Source organism: Entelurus aequoreus, linkage group LG13 (genome assembly GCF_033978785.1).
Source record: "Entelurus aequoreus isolate RoL-2023_Sb linkage group LG13, RoL_Eaeq_v1.1, whole genome shotgun sequence".
NCBI lineage: Eukaryota > Metazoa > Chordata > Actinopteri > Syngnathiformes > Syngnathidae > Entelurus > Entelurus aequoreus.
Window position 1 is genome coordinate 45,203,902 of NC_084743.1, and position 21,387 is coordinate 45,225,288.

General features: G+C 44.8%; 5 non-coding genes and 6 pseudogenes across 5 annotated transcripts; 9 read left to right on the forward strand and 2 right to left on the reverse strand.

Annotated features, from left to right (window-relative positions):
• The first annotated feature begins 337 nt into the window (after positions 1 to 337).
• LOC133664059 (5S ribosomal RNA) lies at positions 338 to 456 on the forward strand (annotated as a pseudogene).
• Positions 457 to 805: 349 nt separating this feature from the next.
• LOC133664106 (5S ribosomal RNA) lies at positions 806 to 924 on the forward strand. Its single transcript, XR_009828542.1, has one exon. It is a non-coding gene; the product is annotated as a 5S ribosomal RNA (ribosomal RNA).
• A 362-nt stretch (positions 925 to 1,286) lies between these two features.
• LOC133664058 (5S ribosomal RNA) lies at positions 1,287 to 1,405 on the forward strand (annotated as a pseudogene).
• Positions 1,406 to 9,120: 7,715 nt separating this feature from the next.
• Positions 9,121 to 9,239, forward strand: LOC133663983 (5S ribosomal RNA). Its single transcript, XR_009828459.1, has one exon. It is a non-coding gene; the product is annotated as a 5S ribosomal RNA (ribosomal RNA).
• A 361-nt stretch (positions 9,240 to 9,600) lies between these two features.
• Positions 9,601 to 9,719, forward strand: LOC133663975 (5S ribosomal RNA). The gene has a single exon (XR_009828452.1). It is a non-coding gene; the product is annotated as a 5S ribosomal RNA (ribosomal RNA).
• A 369-nt stretch (positions 9,720 to 10,088) lies between these two features.
• On the forward strand, positions 10,089 to 10,207 carry LOC133664062 (5S ribosomal RNA; annotated as a pseudogene).
• A 362-nt stretch (positions 10,208 to 10,569) lies between these two features.
• Positions 10,570 to 10,688, forward strand: LOC133664063 (5S ribosomal RNA; annotated as a pseudogene).
• Positions 10,689 to 11,051: 363 nt separating this feature from the next.
• LOC133663970 (5S ribosomal RNA) lies at positions 11,052 to 11,170 on the forward strand. Its single transcript, XR_009828447.1, has one exon. It is a non-coding gene; the product is annotated as a 5S ribosomal RNA (ribosomal RNA).
• Positions 11,171 to 11,533: 363 nt separating this feature from the next.
• On the forward strand, positions 11,534 to 11,652 carry LOC133663993 (5S ribosomal RNA). Its single transcript, XR_009828469.1, has one exon. It is a non-coding gene; the product is annotated as a 5S ribosomal RNA (ribosomal RNA).
• Positions 11,653 to 20,454: 8,802 nt separating this feature from the next.
• On the reverse strand, positions 20,455 to 20,573 carry LOC133664052 (5S ribosomal RNA; annotated as a pseudogene).
• A 343-nt stretch (positions 20,574 to 20,916) lies between these two features.
• Positions 20,917 to 21,025, reverse strand: LOC133664067 (5S ribosomal RNA; annotated as a pseudogene).
• Between the last annotated feature and the right edge of the window lie 362 nt (positions 21,026 to 21,387).

Genomic DNA, 21,387 nt, shown 5'->3' on the forward strand with positions numbered 1-21,387 from the left:
CCCCCTTTTGCTTTTGTCACAACGGCTATAGGTACTTGCCATACTTGACAATACAGCTACATATTGCTCGTCCAAACAAAACGCTGCTCTCCACCCAAAACATGTTTGTTTAGTTTTGACTCGGTTTGGGATTGATAGCAAGATTTACAGTATCGCCAACAGTGACACATGTGCCTCAAGGCACTTCAGTGCTAACAGTGGAGCAAAAGTCCAAAGAGTTAGACAGGCTGAGAAAACAAGCAGTGATTTTTGTATCACACACACGTTGCTCATTGCAGAAAGGTCTTGTCAACCAGCTTGTCACATTTAAAAGTCTGATTTTGAGGCCAATTTCTCGGCTTACGGCCATACTACCCTGAGCACGCCCGATCTCGTCAGATCTTGGAAGGTAAGCTGGGTTGGGCTTGGTTAGTACTTGGATGGGAGACTGCCTGGGAATACCAGGTGCTGTGTACCTTTGGAGACGCTCCCAGCATAGGGCGCCCTTTTGTCACAACGGCTATAGGTACTTGCCATACTTGACTATACAGCTACGTATTGCTCGTCCAAACAAAACGCTTCTCTCCACCCAAATCATGTTTGTTTGACTCGGTTTGGGATTGATAGCAAGATCTGCAGTATCGCCAACAGTGACACATGTGCCTCAAGGCACTTCAGTGCTAACAGTGGAGCAAAAGTCCAAAGAGTTAGACAGGCTGAGAAAACAAGCAGTGATTTTTGTATCACACACACATTGCTCATTGCAGAAAGGTCCTGTCAACCAGCTTGTGACATTTAAAAGTCTGATTTTGAGGCCAATTTCTCGGCTTACGGCCATACTACCCTGAGCACGCCCGATCTCGTCAGATCTCGGAAGCTAAGCTGGGTTGGGCCTGGTTAGTACTTGGATGGGAGACTGCCTGGGAATACCAGGTGCTGTAAGCTTTTGGCGACGCTCCCAGCATAGGGCGCCCTTTCCCCCTTTTGCTTTTGTCACAACGTCTATAGGTACTTGCCATACTTGACAATACAGCTACGTATTGCTCGTCCAAACAAAACGCTGCTCTCCTCCCAAAACATGTTTGTTTGACTCGGTTTGGGATTGATAGCAAGATCTGCAGTATCGCCAACAGTGACACATGTGCCTCAAGCACTTCAGTGCTAACGGTGGAGCAAAAGTCCAAAGAATTGGACAGGCTGAGAAAACAAGCAGTGATTTTTGTATCACAAACATGTTGCTCATTGCAGAAAGGTCCTGTCAACCAGCTTGTCACATTTAAAAATCTGATTTTGAGGACAATTTCTCGGCTTACGGCCATACTACCCTGAGCACGCCCGATCTCGTCAGATCTCGGAAGCTAAGCTGGCTTGGGCCTGGTTAGTACTTGGATAGGAGACTGCCTGGGAATACTAAGTGCTATAAGCTTTTGGTGACGCTCCCAGCATAGGGCGCCCTCCCCCCCTTTTGCTTTTGTCACAACGGCTATAGGTACTTGCCATACTTGACAATACAGCTACGTATGGCTCGTCCAAACAAAACGCTGCTCTCCACCCAAAACATGTTTGTTTAGTTTTGACTCGGTTTGGGATTGATAGCAAGATTTGCAGTATTGCCAACAGTGACACATGTGCCTCAAGGCACGTCAGTGCTAACAGTGGAGCAAAAGTCCAAAGAGCGAGACAGGCTGAGAAAACAAGCAGTGATTTTTGTATCACACACACGTTGCTCATTGCAGAAAGGTCCTGTCAACCAGCTTGTCACATTTAAAAATCTGATTTTGAGGACAATTTCTCGGCTTACGGCCATACTACCCTGAGCACGCCCGATCTCGTCAGATCTCGGAAGCTAAGCTGGGTTGGGCCTGGTTAGTCCTTGGATGGGAGACGATTGTGATTTAAATGTCCCATAAATATTAGTCCTAAATGTACAGCCCTTGAATATGCAGGGGACTGTTTCATTGGCTTTGAGATGCAAATTTATATGAGTGAAATACTCCTTTTCAGAGTAAACTTTAGAGAACCCACAAACATGACAGCTGAATGTCGTCGATGTCAAGTTTGCTGTGATGTTTCTCTAGTGTGGACTCTACACAAATGTGACCCGAGTGCATTCCATGACTTAGATGTACATGGACAACTACTATATGGGCAAGGATATGGGTGCCTGCGCCCATAATGTGGATGATTTAATCTGTAATGTTTAAGCAACTGGCCTCTAGTTGAGGTCTTTGAACTGCAACCTTTACACTGCCACATTCAAATCTGGGAGGCAAAAAACAAAAAATGATATATTGGTAAAGGAAACTCAATTTGTAAAACAGTATTAAGAAAGAAAAGTCTGACTGTTAACATACCACGGGCAAGCTCAGCAGTGCCGTCTAAACCACATCGATGAGTTAGGAAACAGCTATCACATCCAGGATCTGAAATTCATCATGTTAATCCATAAATCCATCCATTCATGTGGATCCATACATTAAAGTAGTTCATTACTTGTTTTAAAGAGAACTAGAAATCTAAAAAATAAAAACACATTCAGAACGAGAGCAAGAGAATTAATCTGTTACCTGATAAATGTTAATACAAATAAAAATACTGGCAACACAATTCACAGTATTAAAATCACTAGTTGTGATCATACTTGTTATGAGTACAGTGCTATGGGCAGACAGGAGGAAGAATAAGGAATAAGGGCTTCTGGCCCCAGTAAGTTAGCTGTCCTGGATGTTTACAATATCTCTCTCTGGTAACAAGTATGTGGGCTGTAGTGCTGAGCTAGCTCGATTCTCATAATCAGCTTTTTGCTCTGGGCTCACCGCGAGGTTGGGAGCAGAGTGCCAGTAAACGGCTAAATCGACCTTAGTATTCTAACAACCGTTAGCTGGTGACTACATCTTAACCTCCAAGCATTACGTTTTCTTCAGACATCTGGATACGACTTTAATGCAACGTTAAATAGTTCGGAAAACTCGGACACAGCGGTGCGCCCCGCTACCGCCTCTTCCATAGGCACTGAATGGAACGGCCGGTTCAAAGTGTTTTACCGCGTATCATGTGTAGGGGCCTTAAAGGCCTACTGAAACCCACTACTACCGACCACGCAGTCTGATAGTTTATATATCAATGATGAAATCTTAACATTATAACACATGCCAATACGGCCGGGTTAACTTATAAAGTGACATTTTAAATTTGCCGCTAAACTTCCGGTTCGAAACGCCTCTGAGGATGACGTATGCGCGTGACGTAGCCCGGGGAACAGAGGTATGCCTTCCCCATTGAATACAAGACAAAAAAGCTCTGTTTTCATTTCATAATTCCACAGTATTCTGGACATCTGTGTTCGTGAATCTGTTGCAATTATGTTCATTGCATTATGGAGAAAGAAGCTGAGCAAGCAAAGAAGAAAGTTGTCGGTGCGAAACGGACGTATTTTTCGAACGAAGTCAGCAACAACAGTACACAGCCGGCGCGTCTTTGTTTACATTCCCGAAAGATGCAGTCAAGATGGAAGAACTCGGATAACAGAGACTCTAACCAGGAGGACTTTTGACTTCGATACGCAGACGCCTGTAGAGAACTGGGACAACACAGACTCTTACCAGGATTACTTTGATTTGGATGACAAAGACGCAGACGTGCTACCGTGAGTATGCAGCTTTGGCTTCTAAACATTTGATCGCTTGACCGTATGTGCGCAACTTTTTTTTTTGCGTATGTACGTAACTTTTTTAAAATATATAAGCTTTATGAACCTTGGGTTAGGTGAACGGTCTTTTGGGCTGAGTGATTGTGTGTGTTGATCAGGTGTTTGAATTGTATTGGCGTGTTCTATGGAGCTAGGAGCTAGCATAGGAGCTAGGAGTTAGCATAACAAAGACGTAGGTGTTTTTATGCAGGATTAATTTGTGTCATATTAAATATAAGCCTGGTTGTGTTGTGGCTAATAGAGTAAATATATGTCTTGTGTTTATTTACTGTTTTAGTCATTCCCAGCTGAATACCAGGTACCGTGAGTATGCAGCCTTGGCTGCTAAACATTTGATAGCTTGACCGTATGTGCGCGTCACGTACGTAACTTTTTAAAAATACATAAGCTTTATGAACATTGGGTTAGGTGAACTGTCTTTTGGGCTGAGTGATTGTGTGTGTTGATCAGGTGTTTGAATTGTATTGGCGTGTTCTATGGAGCTAGGAGCTAGCAGAGGAGCTAAGAGCTAGCATAACAAACACGTAGGTGTTTTTATGCAGGATTAACTTGTGGCATATTAAATATAAGCCTGGTTGTGTTGTGGCTAATAGAGTATATATATGTCTTGTGTTTATATACTGTTGTAGTCATTCCCAGCTGAATATCAGGTACCGTGAGTATGCAGCCTTGGCTGCTAAACATTTGATAGCTTGACCGTATATGCGCGTCACGTACGTAACTTTTTAAAAATATATAAGCTTTATGAACCTTGGGTTAGGTCAGGGGTCGGCAACCTTACCACTCAAAGAGCCATTTTGGCAAGTTTCACACATTAAAGAAAGTAATGGGAGCCACAAAAATGTTTTTAAAATTTAAAATGAAAAACACCGCATACAAAGCTTACATGCTTTGTGCTATGTTAACCAGGGGTCTCAGACACACACACCGGCACGCACTTTAATGTGGGAATTTGATGTTAGTGCAGCCCGCGAGTTTTGAATGAATGTCGCTTGCGTCACACTTGCCAACCCTCTCATTTTTCCCGGGAGACTCCCGAATATCAGAGTGTGATGACACTGCATTTGGCGCCCTCTACAGTCTGCCCAATCAGTGTACCTGCTCGGCCACAAGTGGAATGCAGCTTTAGCTTGCTCACGTCAGAGACAGCAAGGCTACTAACTCAGCAGCCACACATCTTACACTGACGGTACCAATACCCAGAATCCCATGCAGCCCTAACTCTTCCGCTCAACCAACCACGAAGAGGGGGGGGGGGGGGGGGGGGGGGGGGGGGGGGGTTGATGTGTGGGGGGATTTGGTGGTAGCGGGGTGTATAATGTAGACCGGAAGAGTTAGGACTGCATGGGATTCTGGGTAATGGTTGTGTTGTGTTTATGTTGTGTTACAGTGGGATGTTCTCCAGAAATGTGTTTTTCATTCTTTTTTGGTGTGGGTTCACAGTGTGGCGCATATTTGTAACGTAACAATGTTGAAGTTGTTTGATACGGCTACCGTCAGTGTAAGCTGTGTGGCTGATGAGTAACTATGCTTTGCTGTCTCCTGTGTGAGCAAGTAATAACAACAAACAACATTTGGCTGGCCTCGCACGCTGTAAGTAAATGCTATAGAGGACAATTACTGCAGTGCAATTAGGGCACGCCCTTTATATAGTAATTAGAGTATTAATAGGATTATTTTTCCCTGGGAGTAGTCTATGAGAGACACTGACATCCCAAGTCTCCTGGGAAAATCGAGGGGGGTCGGCATGCATGTAGCTGAGCCGCATCAGAGTGGTCAAGGAGCCGCATGCGGCTCCGGAGCCGCGGGTTGCCGACCCCTGGGTTAGGTGAACGGCCTTTTGGGCTGAGTGATTGTGTGTGTTGATCAGGTGTTTGAATTGTATTGGCGCGTTCTATGGAGCTAGGAGCTAGCAGAGGAGCTAGGAGCTAGCATAACAAACACGTAGGTGTTTTTATGCAGGATTAATTTGTGGCATATTAAATATAAGCCTGGTTGTGTTGTGGCTAATAGAGTATATATATGTCTTGTGTTTATTTACTGTTGTAGTTATTCCCAGCTGAATATCAGGTCACCCCCGGCTCTCACAGCATCTTCCCTATCTGAATAGCTTCAACTCCCCACTAGTCCTTCACTTGCACTTTACTCATCCACAAATCTTTCATCCTCGCTCAAATTAATGGGGAAATTGTCGCTTTCTCGGTCCGAATCTCTCTCACTTCATGCGGCCATCATTGTAAACAATAGGTAACTTTGCGTATATGTTCAATTGACTACATCACGCTACTTCCGGTAGGGGCATTCATTTCAGTAGGCCTTTAAAGGCCTACTGAAATGAATTTTTTTTATTTAAACGGGGTTAGCAGATCTATTCTATGTGTCATACTTGATCATTTCGCGATATTGCCATATTTTTGCTGAAAGGATTTAGTATAGAACAACGATGATAAAGATTGCAACTTTTGGTATCTGATAAAAAAAAGGCTTGCCCCTACCGGAGGTAGCGTGACGTAGTCAGTTGAACATATACGCAAAGTTCCCTATTGTTTACAATGATGGCCGCATGAAGTGAGAGAGATTCGGACCGAGAAAGCGACAATTTCCCCATTAATTTGAGCGAGGATGAAAGATTTGTGGATGAGTAAAGTGCAAGTGAAGGACTAGTGGGGAGTTGAAGCTATTCAGATAGGGAAGATGCTGTGTGAGCCGGGGGTGACCTGATATTCAGCTGGGAATGACTACAACAGTAAATAAACACAAGACATATATATACTCTATTAGCCACAACACAACCAGGCTTATATTTAATATGCCACAAATTAATCCTGCATAAAAACACATGCGTGTTTGTTACGCTAGCTCCTAGCTCCTCTGCTAGCTCCTAGCTCCATAGAACACGCCAATACAATTCAAACACCTGATCAACACACACAATCACTCAGCCCAAAAGACCGTTCATCTAACCCAAGGTTCATAAAGCTTATATATTTTTAAAAGTTATGTACGTGACGCGCATATACGGTCAAGCTGTCAAATGTTTAGCAGCCAAGGCTGCATACTCACGGTACCTGATATTCAGCTGGGAATGACTACAACAGTAAATAAACACAAGACATATATATACTCTATTAGCCACAACACAACCAGGCTTATATTTAATATGCCACAAATTAATTCTGCATGAAAACACCTGTGTGTTTGTTACGCTAGCTCCTAGCTCCGCTGCTAGCTCCTAGCTCCATAGAACACGCCAATACAATTCAAACACCTGATCAACACACACAATCACTCAGCCCAAAAGACCGTTCACCTAACCCAAGGTTCATAAAGCTTATATATTTTAAAAAGTTACGTACGTGACGCGCACATACGGTCAAGCTGTCAAATGTTTAGCAGCCAAGGCTGCATACTCACGGTACCTGATATTCAGCTGGGAATGACTACAACAGTAAATAAACACAAGACATATATATACTCTATTAGCCACAACACAACCAGGCTTATATTTGATATTCCACAAATTAATCCTGCATAAAAACACCTGCGTGTTTGTTACGCTAGCTCCTAGCTCCTCTGCTAGCTCCTAGCTCCATAGAACACGCCAATACAATTCAAACACCTGATCAACACACACAATCACTCAGCCCAAAAGACCGTTCACCTAACCCAAGGTTCATAAAGCTTATATATTTAAAAAAAAGTTACGTACATACGCAAAAAAAAGTTGCGCACATACGGTCAAGCGATCAAATGTTTAGAAGTCAAAGCTGCATACTCACAGTAGCACGTCTGCGTCTTTGTCATCCAAATCAAAGTAATCCTGGTAAGAGTCTGTGTTGTCCCAGTTCTCTACAGGCGTCTGCGTATCGAAGTCAAAAGTCCTCCTGGTTAGAGTCTCTGTTATCCGAGTTCTTCCATCTTGACTGCATCTTCCGGGAATGTAAACAAAGAAGCGCCGGCTGTGTACTGTTGTTGCTGACTACGTTCGAAAAATACGTCCATTTCGCACCGACAACTTTCTTCTTTGCTTGCTCAGCTTCCTTCTCCATAATGCAATGAACATGATTGCAACAGATTCACGAACACAGATGTCCAGAATACTGTGGAATTATGAAATGAAAACAGAGCTTTTTCGTATTGGCTTCAATGTGGAAGGCATACCCGTGTTCGCCGGTCTACGTCACGCGCATACGTCATCCTCAGAGGCGTTTTCGAACCGGAAGTTTAGCGGCAAATTTAAAATGTCACTTTATAAGTTAACCCGGCCGTATTGGCATGTGTTATAATGTTAAGATTTCATCATTGATATATAAACTATCAGACTGCGTGGTCGGTAGTAGTGGGTTTCAGTAGGCCTTTAACTTCGGCTAGCGCTAGCGGTTAGCATTCGCGGCTAACACCCGCTTCCCAGCTCACCACAACGGCTCTACTGCTCGTTAAACATAACCAGATGCTCCCGTTGTTGGTGACATTTACCCTTGACAAATGCCACTGGTGCTTTATTTTAGTAGCTAACCTACCTGTCTGGGGGTCGGCGGGGGTAAAAGCAGACCGAAGGTAGTGTAGTTTTATCATGCACTGGCTACTGCTCTCTGAAGCACAAACACAACGGAAATATAGAAGTGTTATATCACAAACACACAATTAAATCATGCTCAATATGTAAATAATACAATAAGTATTGATGAAAAATGCCCTCCTACCTCTCAAGCCAGAAACGCAGACAAATGGTGACGACCGTTGGCAAGTTCACCGGCAAAAACAAGAAAGTTGATTCAGAGTTTGCGCACGTGTAGTGTGAAGCATTTGAATTTTCTTCTTACTGCCACCTTCTGGATGTAATAAGTATTTCAATCATAATTCACTTCAATTAAATGTTTTGTGATCAACCAACGCATAATTATTTTGTACACATAACCAAAGACACAATTACATGGACTTTATTGGAAAAAAATACTTTAACATAACAAAGACATGTATTTTAAGTAAACTGAAAACATAAAAATTATATATAGTGCACAACACACCTCATTCACTTTTTTGAGTGTGGGAATACCAGGTGCTGTAAGCTTTTGGCGACGCTCCCAGCATAGGGCGCCCTTTCCCCCTTTTGCTTTTGTCACAACGGATATAGGTACTTGCCATACTTGACAATACAGCTACGAATGTCTCGTCCAAACAAAACGCTGCTCTCCACCCAAAACATGTTTGTTTGACTCGGTTTGGGATTGATAGCAGGATTTGCAGTATCGCCAACAGTGACACATGTGCCTCAAGACACTTCAGTGCTAACAGTGGAGCAAAAGTCCAAAGAGTTAGACAGGCTGAGAAAACAAGCAGTGATTTTTGTATCACACACGTTGCTCATTGCAGAAAGGTCCTGTCAACCAGCTTGTCACATTTAAAAATCTGATATTGAGGCCAATTTCTCGGCTTACGGCCATACTACCCTGAGCACGCCCGATCTCGTCAGATCTCGGAAGCTAAGCTGAGTTGGGCCTGGTTAGTACTTGGATGGGAGACTGCCTGGGAATACCAGGTGCTGTAAGCTTTTGGCGACGCTCCCAGCATAGGGCGCCCTTTCCCCCTTTTGCTTTTGTCACAACGGCTATAGGTACTTGCCATACTTGACAATACAGCTACGTATTGCTCGTCCAAACAAAACGCTGCTCTCCACCCAACACATGTTTGTTTGACTCGGTTTGTATTGATAGCAAGATCTGCAGTATCGCCAACAGTGACAGATGTGCCTCAAGGCACGTCAGTGCTAACAGTGGAGCAAAAGTCCAAAGAGTTAGACAGGCTGAGAAAACAAGCAGTGATTTTTGTATCACACACGCGTTGCTCATTGCAGAAAGGTCCTGTCAACCAGCTTGTCACATTTAAATACCTGATTTTTGGCCAACTTCTCGGCTTACGGCCATACTACCCTGAGCACGCCCGATCTCGTCAGATCTCGGAAGCTAAGCTGGGTTGGGCCTGGTTAGTACTTGGATGGGAGACTGCCTGGGAATACTAGGTGCTGTAAGCTTTTGGTGACGCTCCCAGAATAGGGCGCCCTTTCCCCCTTTTGCTTTTGTCACAACGGCTATAGGTACTTGCCATACTTGACAATACAGCTACGTATTGCTCGTCCAAACAAAACGCTGCTCTCCACCCAAAACATGTTTGTTTAGTTTTGACTTGGTTTGGGATTGATAGCAAGATTTGCAGTATCACCAACAGTGACACATGTGCCTCAAGGCACGTCAGTGCTAACAGTGGAGCAAAAGTCCAAAGAGTTAGACAGGCTGAGAAAACAAGCAGTGATTTTTGTATCACACACGCGTTGCTCATTGCAGAAAGGTCCTGTCAACCAGCTTGTTGCATTTAAATATCTGATTTTGAGTCCAACTCCACGGCTTACGGCCATACTACCCTGAGCACGCCCGATCTCGTCAGATCTGGGAAGCTAAGCTGGGTTGGGCCTGGTTAGTGTTTGGATGGGAGACTGCCTGGGAATACCAGGTGCTGCAAGCTTTTGGTGACGCTCCCAGCATAGGGCGCCCTTTCCCCCTTTTGCTTTTGTCACAACGGCTATAGGTACTTGCCATACTTGACAATACAGCTACATATTGCTCGTCAGAACAAAACGCTGCTCTCCACCCAAAACATGTTTGTTTGACTCGGTTTGGGATTGATAGCAAGATTTACAGTATCGCCAACAGTGACACATGTGCCTCAAGCACTTCAATGCTAACAGTGGAGCAAAAGTCCAAAGAATTGGACAGGCTGATAAAACAAACAGTGATTTTTGTATCACAAACACGTTGCTCATTGCAGAAAGGTCCTGTCAACCAGCTTGTCACATTTAAAAATCTTATTTTGAGTGCAATTTCTCGGTTTACGGCCATACTACCCTGAGCATGCCCAATGTCGTTAGATCTCGGAAGCTAAGCTGGGTTGGGCCTGGTTAGTACTTGGATGGGAGACTGCCTGGGAATATCAGGTGCTGTAAGCTTTTGGCGACGCTCCCAGCATAGGGCGCCCTTTCCCCCTTTTGCTTTTGTCACAACGGCTATAGGTACTTGCCATACTTGACAAAACAGCTACGTATTGCTCGTCCAAACAAAACGCTGCTCTCCACCCAAAACATGTTTGTTTAGTTTTGACTCGGTTTGGGATTGATAGCAAGATTTGCAGTATCGCCAACAGTGACACATGTGCCTCAAGGCGCGTCAGTGCTAACAGTGGAGCAAAAGTCCAAAGAGTTAGACAGGCTGAGAAAACAAGCAGTGATTTTTGTTTCATGTTGCTCATTGCAGAAAGGTCCTGTCAACCAGCTTGTCACATTTAAAAATCTGTTTTTGAGGCTAATTTCTTGGCTTACGGCCATACTACCCTGAGTACCCCCGATCTCGTCAGATCTCGGAAGCTAAGCCGGGTTGGGCCTGGTTAGTACTTGGATGGGAGACTGCTTGGGAATACCAGGTGCTGTAAGCTTTTGGTGACGCTCCCAGCATAGGGCGCCCTTTCCCCCTTTTGCTTTTGTCACAACGGCTATAGGTACTTGCCATACTTGACAATACAGCTACATATTGCTCGTCCAAACAAAACGCTGCTCTCCACCCAAAACATGTTTGTTTGAATCGGTTTGGGATTGATAGCAAGATTTGCAGTATCGCCAACAGTGACACATGTGCCTCAAGGCACTTCAGTGCTAACAGTGGCGCAAAAGTCCAAAGAGTTGGACAGGCTGAGAAAACAAGCAGTGAATTTTGTATCACACACACGTTGCTCATAGCAGAAAGGTCCTGTCAACCAGCTTGTCACATTTAAAAATCTGATTTTGAGGCTCATTTCTCGGCTTACGGCCATACTACCCTGAGCACGCCCGATCTCGTCAGATCTCGGAAGCTAAGCTGGGTTGGGCCTTGTTAGTACTTGGATGGGAGACTGCCTGGGAATACCAGGTGCTGTAAGCTTTTGGCGACGTCCAAACATAGGGCGCCCTTTCCCCCTTTTGCTTTTGTCACAACGGCTATAGGTACTTGCCATACTTGACAATACAGCTACGTATTGCTCGTCCAAACAAAACGCTGCTCTCCACCCAAAACATGTTTGTTTGACTCGGTTTGGGATTGATAGCAAGATCTGCAGTATCGCCAACAGTGACACAGGTGCCTCAAGGCACTTCAGTGCTAACAGTGGAGCAAAAGTCCAAAGAGTTAGACAGGCTGAGTATTCTGCTCTTTCTTTTTGCTGGTTAGTTTAGCAGATAGCTAACATGATATAATCCTTGATGAACAAAGAGTCCTAAGCGTCTGGAGTGTAGTTTAGGCCTTTTTAGTGAAGGATCAATCGTATACTTTGTAAAACTGTGAATTAAAACACATAAACAAACATGTTACATTCAGCATATATCTATATACAACATACATTTTTACATAATTATATAAACCAATATAGAAGTCTGCTATGTAACCTATTTAGCATCCAAATCAACAAAATGCTGCGAGTAATTAGCTTTCAACAATAGGCACAATTATCTTACTAAAGCAGTCTTAAACTGAAAATGCACAAATAATGTGTCACAATATACACATGCATGTTGCATTCACATAAACTTACAGGTTTAGACCTTCAAAGTTTCAAAGTTGAAAAGTAAGCTTGAAGCCTGCAGTAAGTGCTGTTTATTTGACATCTGCTCTCATACTGCTCTCTACCTGCTGTCTGAAACACAAACACTAAGCTGGCTACGGCAAGACAGGAGGGTCAAAATAGAACACAAACTGCAAAACTGATTTCCACCACAAGGTGTCTTAGAAAAGACAGAGACAGACCTAGATCCTTGATCTGCAGGATTAAGTTTGGTGCTGATGTAGTGCCATTGATCTGAGGTAGAGGACCTTCTTATTCTTGTCACTCTGTTTGCCACATAGACATAGAAGTTTCTGGACGCATTATGTATGTAGCCAAGTACAATCTTGCTGTCTGTGTAGAACTTGACTTTGTGAATCTCTACATCAATGTCATCCATTATCGTCTCTGCAGTTTCCACTGCCAAGACGGCTGCACACAATTTCAAACGAGGGACAGTGTGAGCAGGACGTGGAGCCAGCTTGGATTTCCCCATGATAAACCCGACATGGCTGTGTCCTTCTGTATCGATTGCCCTGAGGTATGTTACAGCTGATATAGCCATAGTTGATGCATCTGAGAACACACAAATCTCTCTGTATACTGTGGAGAGCAGAGAAACAGAGATGTAGGTTCTCTGGATCTGGAGCTGCATAAGTTCCTTTAGGGAATCTTTACAGACATTCCACTACACCTGACACCGCAAGAAGGTTCAGCAAAACTTGGGCTTTGATAACTTTTACAGGCGGTTTGTCAGAAGCTTCAGCACTATAGCTGCTCCTCTCCATGCTCTTACCTCCCCTCAGGTGCGGTTCCACTGGTCTCCAGAGGCAGAGAGGGCCTTCCAGACGCTCAAGCACCGCTTCACCTCACTGCCCATCCTCACCATTCCGGACTCGCAGCGCCAGTTCGTCGTGGAGTTGGACTTTTCTAATGAAGGAGTTGGAGCGGTCCTGTCTCAACGCTCTCAACAGGACGGGAAGATGCATCCCTGTGCCTTTCTGTCGCAGCGGCTGTCCAAAGCTTAAAGAAACTATGATGTCGGCAATCGGGAGTTGCTGGCGGTGAAGCTCGCCTTGGCGGAATGGAGGCATTGGCTTGAGGGGGTAGTGTTGTGTCGTTCGCGAACACAAATCTTTTGAGTGAACGTACTGAACCGAATCACTTCATGAACTGATTCGTTCCTTTCTCAGTTCAGTTGAGCTCCGCCGCGACCATGCCGGTATGAGTGGAACTGGCGCATTCTGTGACTCACTGAACCCTCGACGTCGGCGAACGACGCAGCCAGCTACTCATCATGGGGGCGGGGGGAGGGACTGAGCGAACGATTCGTTCATCGCGGATTAACGACATGAATCACTCAGTGAACGACAACGCTCTTGCTCTCTGCTCTGCTTGCCCCAATGCCGCGAGTGATTCTCCTCCCGTCGCGGGGATATGTTTCATGCCATTGGCATCCGTTCTCCATTCATTCTCCAAGCTAACGGCTAATGTTGACTCAAGCCACATGAAAACAAACACACACACACGCGCCCCGTCCCCATTATCTCAACACATAAAGTTATGAGAGTAGAGGAGACAGAAAGAAACTCAGTGCAGGCAGGGCAAGGCTGAGCAGCAGCGACGCGAGTGGGAGGGGCGGTAGTGTTGTGTCGTTCGCGAACGTGATTCAGGTTCGCGCTGCACTCACTCACTCATTCAGAATCAGGACTCGCGAACCTACTGACACAGAGAACTGACTGTGTCGCGGAGGAGGACGTCACATTGAGGCTCTCGTTCAGTCACTGTGCGCGTCGTTCATTGGGTGCTGAGGGCTTGTGTCGTTCGCGAACTGACACACACCGAGATCTGCCGCTGGGGAAGCTATTACTGACTGACTCATGATTTGCCGACCTGCACACAGAACTGCTGCTGCAGAAGTGATTCAGGTTCACGTACTGAACTGTGCTGACTGTGGCGCTGTGTCAGTCACTCACTGCCTGGTGTACTGCATGCACAGAGCTGTGTAGGGACTCGCGTTCACCCTATTTGCTGCTTCTCCCGCGAATGTCTGCACTGTACTGTACTACGCACGCCCCCCTCCCCCCCTCCTATTTTTTTTTTTGGGGGGTGGGGGGATTCTGTGAACAGATTTTTTTGAACGACTCAATTTAAGGAACTGATTCTAGTGATTCAGTACAGTCAAAAGAACTGCCGATCCCATCACTACGAGGGGGTCGAACACCCATTAATCGTCTGGACGGATCACAAGAATCTGGAATATATCAAGAAGGCTAAGAGACTCAACTCTCGCCAGGCCAGGTGGGCGCTTTTCTTTAACCGCTATTCCTTTTCGCTCTCCTACAGGCCGGGGTCCCGCAATGTCAAGCCAGACGCCCTGTCACGACTATTCGACCCCGAGCTTGAGGCCAAGCAACCTGAGACCACCCTTCCACTGAACTGTGTGGTAGGAGCGGTAACCTGGCCAATAGAAACTGAGGTAAAGCTAGCTAACGGTGTGGCCCCGCCACCTACGGACCTGAAGAGAGACAGTGGGTTCGTCCCGCCACATTGTCGACCCCACTCTTATCAAGGACTTCTATGGAGACCACCCTGAACAGCCTGGGCCGTCGGGGGTCGGCCTTACGGGGCGAGGGGGGGTACTGTCACACCGCGATGAGGGAAGTCCTGTTTTGGGGTTGTCTGGCATACTTCCTGTCTTATGTTGAAAATCTAATCCTCCTCTCGTTTCAGGCCACTTGCCCTTTCTCCTGTGTCACTGGTCTGATGTCTCTCCTGATTGCCTGATTGTGCCCACCTGTGTCACCCTCCCTCATGTGTATATAGTCCTCGTCTTCCCCTGTCTTGTTGCCAGAGTATATCGTCTCACCGTGTACCTCCAGCCGTCTTCCACAGTCTCGTCAACGTCGCTAAGTATTGCCTTGATTTATTCTTTGATTTCTCTGTACCCTCTGAAGAAGAGTGATTTTGATTTGCTAAAGTTTTTGGTCAGTTTTTGTTTGAGCTCATTTCATAGTGCTCTGCCTTCTTTTTTCCCTCTTCTTGGAGCGCTTTAATTTGTGGATTTTTCTTAGCTCTTTATAGAGTAGTTTCTGTTTATAGCGTTTTGTCTCTTCCTCTGCGTGAGCGATTTTCCTTTTGTGTAGCTTTTATCATAGATTGTTGTTTTTGTTATTAGATCAGTGTAAATTTTGCTATTGTCTTTTTTCCTCCCTCTGGAGTGATTTTCTCTTTATTGTTTTACGCCGTGTGCTTTGTTTCCTTTTTACTCTAGTGCAGGGGTCGGCAACCCGCGGCTCTGGAGCCGCATGCGGCTCTTTGACCACTCTGATGCGGCTCAGCTGCATACTTGCCGACCCTCCCGGTTTTCCCAGTACACTTAACGACCCCCCCCCCCCCTGATTTTCCCAGGAGACTGCCTCTCCTAGAAATCTCCCAGGGCAAATATTATCCTATTTTCACTCTAATTACTTAATCAAGGGCGTGCCCTAATTGCACTGCATTAATTGTCCTCTATAGCATGTATAAACAGCGTGCCAGCCCGGCCACATGTTATATGTTGCTTTTACTTGCACGCGTAGGCGACAGCAAGGCATACTTGCTCAACAGCCACACAGCTTACACTGACGGTCGCGTAAACATTTTTTTTAACACTGTTACGTTACAAATATGCGCCACACTGTGAACCCACACCAAAAAAGAATGACAAAAACATTTCTGGAGAACATCCGCACTGTAACACAACACAACAAATACCCAGAATCCCATGCAGCCCTAACTCTTCCGGTCTACATTATACACCCCCGCTACCACCAAACCCCCCCCACACATCAACCCCCCTCTCCGTGCGTCGGTTGAGCGGAAGAGTTAGGGCTGCATGGGATTCTGGGCATTTGTTGTGTTGTGTTACAGTGCAGATGTTCTCCAGCAATGTGTTTGTCATTCTTTTTTGGTGTGGGTTCAAAGTGTGGCGCATATTTGTAACGTAACAGTGTTAAAGTTGTTTTTGTACGACTACCGTCAGTGTAAGCTGTGTGGCTGTTGAACAAGTATGCCTTGCTGGCACTTACGTGAGCAAGCAAAAGCTGCATTCAACATGTGGCCAAGCAGGTACGCTGTTTGGGCAGGTTGTAGAGGGCGCCAAAAGCAGTGCCAGCACGTCCTGAAATTTGGGAGTCTCCTGGAAAATTGAGAGGGTTGGCAAGAAAGACGCTATCAAGCGCCATTCAATTAAAAGTCGTGGGCCGCACTAACATTAAATTTCCTTATTAAGATGCGTGCCGGTGCGTGTGTCAGAGACCCCTGGTTAACATAGCGCAAAGCAATTTAAGCTTTGTATGCGGCGTTTTTCATTTTAAATTTTCAAAATTGTTTTGTGGCTCCCATTGTTTTCTTTAATTTGTGAAACTTTCCAAAATGGCTCTTTGAGTGGTAAAGGTTGCCGACCCCTGCTCTAGTGTATCAAGTATAGAGTTTTTAGCCATTTGTTTATTCACTCTGTCTGAAGAGAGTTCATAGAAAACAGCAGAATAAAATCCTGCGTCTATCGTTTCCAGTCTGCAACTGAGTCCTCATTCTTGCCAAGTCCTAACACCTTCACGCTTACATTACCTAATACCTCTTTCGTGATTACTTTGTCTATTTTTTCATCCTTGAATAGCTCTGAATAAAACTGCTCTACTCTTTCAACTATTCCAACAAAGTCTGTAATAGTTCCCCCATCTTCCCCGTCTATCTTCCCAATGTAGGTCCTTTTCTGATTCGCTTTTTCCATCACGAGAAAGTATTTTGTGCATTTCTCTCCCTACCACATATCTTGCTCTACTTCTCACCATTGCCCCTCTGCATTTTTTCTTCTCAATCTCATCTAGTTCATTTTTTATGTTAATATATTTGTCTAGATTGGACTTCTCCTTTTTTTTTTTCTATTTTTCTTCCTTCTGCATCTAATTCCCTTCTCACCCTCTTCTCTCTTCCCTTCTCTTTCTTGTTTTTTTCCCTGCTATATTTTACACTCGGGTTTTTAACCTCTTCATTCACATTGTCCCATCACTTCCCAGTGTCTTGTTCAAACATCTCTTCATTCATTGTGATTGTGATCAATTCTGTCACATTTGTTTTATATTCCTTATCCTGTAAAATACTGCCATTCATTCACCACACACCACCACCTCTACTTTCCACCCCTTGTGTCAAGCTAAATGTCACCACCTTGTGGTCACATAGTGATGTTACTTTGTATTCTATTTTTGATATAATGCTGTATCTCTTCCTTGACCCAGACGAGATCTATTCTGCTTTGTTTTAGCACCCATTTTACTATTTGTCTAGGAGTGTACGCCTTCCCTGTTGGGTGTCTTTCTCTCCAGGCGTCGATCTTGTCCTTTCTTTGCATTCCTTGTTTGAGCACATTTCTTGAAACATCATCTTTATATCCCATACATTTTTCCAATTTCCCGCCCCACACATTGAAATCTCCAACCATTACACAGTTCACACTGACATTTTTTTCCAGTTCGGCAAAAAATAATTTTCTCTCTTTCTTCATTTGGTGCATAGACGTTTAAGAGTTAAACTTTTCCCCGTGTGTTCAAAATTAATCCAGATGACCCTCCGTTTCCCATCCTGTAAAGATTCCTTCACATTTCCTCCCACTTTTCATTAATATTGCAACTCCTTTTGTGTTGTTTTCCCCATTATTAACAAATATTTTTTCGAGCCATTCCCTCTCACTTCTTCCCACATGAACATTATCCCAGTTTGTTTCTTGTAGACAAATATGTTCCTTACACATTCCCAGCATTTGTTGAAACCTTTCTGGTGTTCTAAGTCCATTACCATTAAAAGAGACGATTGACAGCATTATTATTATTTATTTTTTTAAATAACCAAAAAGCTAGGAGACTTCCATTTATTGTTTACTCTGCTCTTTTAGTTGCATTTTCCCACACCCTCTCCTTGCCCCTCCTCGCCACCCTCTTCTTACTGCAAAGTGAGGTTGGCTTCCCCTCTTCCCAACTCCCTTTTAAGTTTTTATTCCCTCGTCTCTGGCACATTTTTTCACCTGTATCCCCTCCCATGTATACTGTTGGTCCCCCCTCATTTGGCCCTATGTCTTTGTCCCCCCACACACCTTTTATAACTTTAGCTCCATCACAATGACACCTTTTTGGTGACATTTTTCACCTGGCTGATAATGTCGATGTCCTCAACTGATGAGCCACTCTCAGTTTTTTGTGCTGCCATCTCCTGCAACTTGCCTTTCCTGCTGGTGCCTTTTCTTTTGCGCTTTATCTCCTTCCAGCCGCTTGTGTCGTCATCAGGGTCAGCTTCCATGTCAGCTCTCCCGTTATCGCTGTCCTTCATCACTTGCAGATATCCTCCTGTTAAAACTCCTTCCCCCGTCTCTCCTTCCTGGTGGCAGCCGTCTTTCTGCTCCGTTTCAGGTGTGTCTTCGATGCTGCTCCTGTTGGTGTGAGACTCCCTGCCCACGTGCGTTGCTGCTATGTCTTCCTCCATGTTTTGTGGCTCCTCCTCGCCGTGCCGTGGGTCTTTTGCTTCCTCCTCAGTGCCGCACCGCCGACACACTCTGACATAATGTCCTTGCCCCCTGCATATAAAACATTTCAATTCTGGGCATTCTCTCAAAATATGTCCAGGCTGAAGGCAAAGTCTGCATACTCGGACCTGCTGGTCATGTATGACTTTGAAATATTCTGGTCCTTCGAGTGTTTCAAATTTGGTGGCGAAAGGAAGTGAGCGCTCCTTTTCATTAAACTTAACTGTGGCCACTCCCGTCTTTTAATTGGTGACATTGCTGTTACCCCCTAATCTTGCAACTTTTTGAAAATCTCCTCATCTGTAATATATACAGGGCAGTGGCGTGCAGTCACTAGAGGCAGGGGAGGCGGGGCCTCACCTGCCATCATGGAAAGAAAAAAAAAAGAAAAAGAAAAAAAAATTAATTAAATTGTTATATGTATCCAGTGATTATACTAAAGTTATTTTCCATTTAACTTCACCAGTTTTAGATTATTTGTATTTTTATTTTCACATTTGCCGTTCAAATACTCAGCAGCCAGTTGAGGCACTTGTGCCTCACCATGGATTGCGACTCGGCTAACTGCTGGCCTGCTGTGCAGTGACACCGTATTGCTATATGAATTATGTTATACTTTTCCATAGTTTAGTTAGCTGAGGTATATAATGTACAGTGTATTTTGTCAACAACTGTATGTGTGTAACGTATTTTTAGTGCTGAGCGATCATAAATCTGCTGCGGAGACGCACTGTGTGAGGCTCGTATCATAACCCCGCCTCCTGGTGCCAAGCACCTCCGCCGCAGAATGCACTGCCCGACGGGAGCACCGCGGCCACACCAACCAAACCCTCCATGTGCAAGACCGAATCCACCCAAAAAAAGTCACTTAACAAGAAGCCAAAAAGTGCAAAAACAACAATGCTCGCGCTGCAGGAGCCGCGAACGACCGCAGGGACACAAAATTAGGTATACCTGCACCGCAGGTTCATATGTTTTTAAATTTGACTGTGATGATGCAGTCGTGCCTCACCAGACATTAACCTCACCGCACGCCACTGATACAGGGAGTCCCATGAAAGAAACAATCAGCTCATCTCTCCTTGCTATGTGTTGTTTCTGATTTTAAGACCATCAGGAAACTTTGTCTTCCCTTCGGATGCCAACAATAATCTTGATGACCTCCATTGCTGCAATTTTCTCTTCGCTGAGGACCTCCACGGTTACTGCCAGATGTCTCTGCACTCCAAAATAATTTTTTCCTTCTGTAGTTTCTGTGTGTTGCGTGTCCTTCTCCAGCATGTCATGCATGTGGCCGCAGGTCTCCATTTGCTCCTCAAAAAAAAGGTGCCCCCTAACCAGCTGGAGTCGCTGGGGGTGGGTTGTGGAGGCAAACAGCACTCCAAATGCAAAAGCAACAGAAATTTGGAAAGAAAAAGATGAGAATTCTGGCTAAAAACTTCCAAATATTGCTCTCAAGAGAGAGGTCTGCTGCAAGCCTCTGCCACACTGCTCCGTCCAGAGTGCTCAGGGTAGTATGGCCCTAAGTATGGCAAGTACGTATAGCCGCTGTGACAAAAGCCAAAGGAGGAAAGGGCGCGTCGCCAAAGGCTTACATCACCTGGTATTCCCAGGCAGTCTCCCATCCAAGTACTAACCAGGCCCAACCCGCCTTAGCTTCCGAGATCTGACGAGATCAGGCGTGCTCAGGGTAGTATGGCCATAAGCCGAGAAATTAGCCTCAACATCAGATTTTTAAATGTGACAAGCTGGTTGACAGGACCTTTCTGCAATGAGCAACGTATGTGTGATACAAAAATCACTGCTCGTTTTCTCAGCCTGTCTAACTCTTTGGACCTTTGCTCCACTGTTAGCACTGAACTGCCTTGAGGCACATGTGTCACTGTTGGCGATACTGCAAATCTTGCTATCAATCCGAAACCAAGTCAAAACTAAACAAACATGTTTTGGGTGGAGAGCAGTGTTTTGTTTGGAGCTGTATTGACAAGTATGGCAAGTAGGTATAGCCGTTGTAACAAAAGCAAAAGGGGGGAAAGGGCGCTTCGCCAAAAGCTTACAGCACCTGGTATCCCCAGGGGGTCTCCCATCCAAGTACTAACCAGGACCAACCCTGCTTAACTTCCAAGATCTGGCGTGCTCAGGGTAGTATGGCCATAAGCCGAGAAGATAACATCAAAATCAGACTTTTAAATGTGACAAGCTGGTTGATAGGAACTTTCTGCACAGAACAAAGCGTGTGTGACACAATAATCACCTGACCACAGTGACGCGTTGCCTCACGTCACTGTGGTCAGGTGACCCTTCTGAAGAAGACTGCAGATGACAATCGATACATGTCAGGTAAAGATTTAATCTAGTATACCAAAAATATGGCCTGATAACAAGAACATTTGAAAAAGTATATGAATAAAAAGACATAATGAACCTTTTAGAGCAACTTAAAGGCCTAGTGAAATGAATTTTTTTTATTTAAAAGGGGATAGCAGATCCATTTTATGTGTCATACTTGATCATTTCGCGA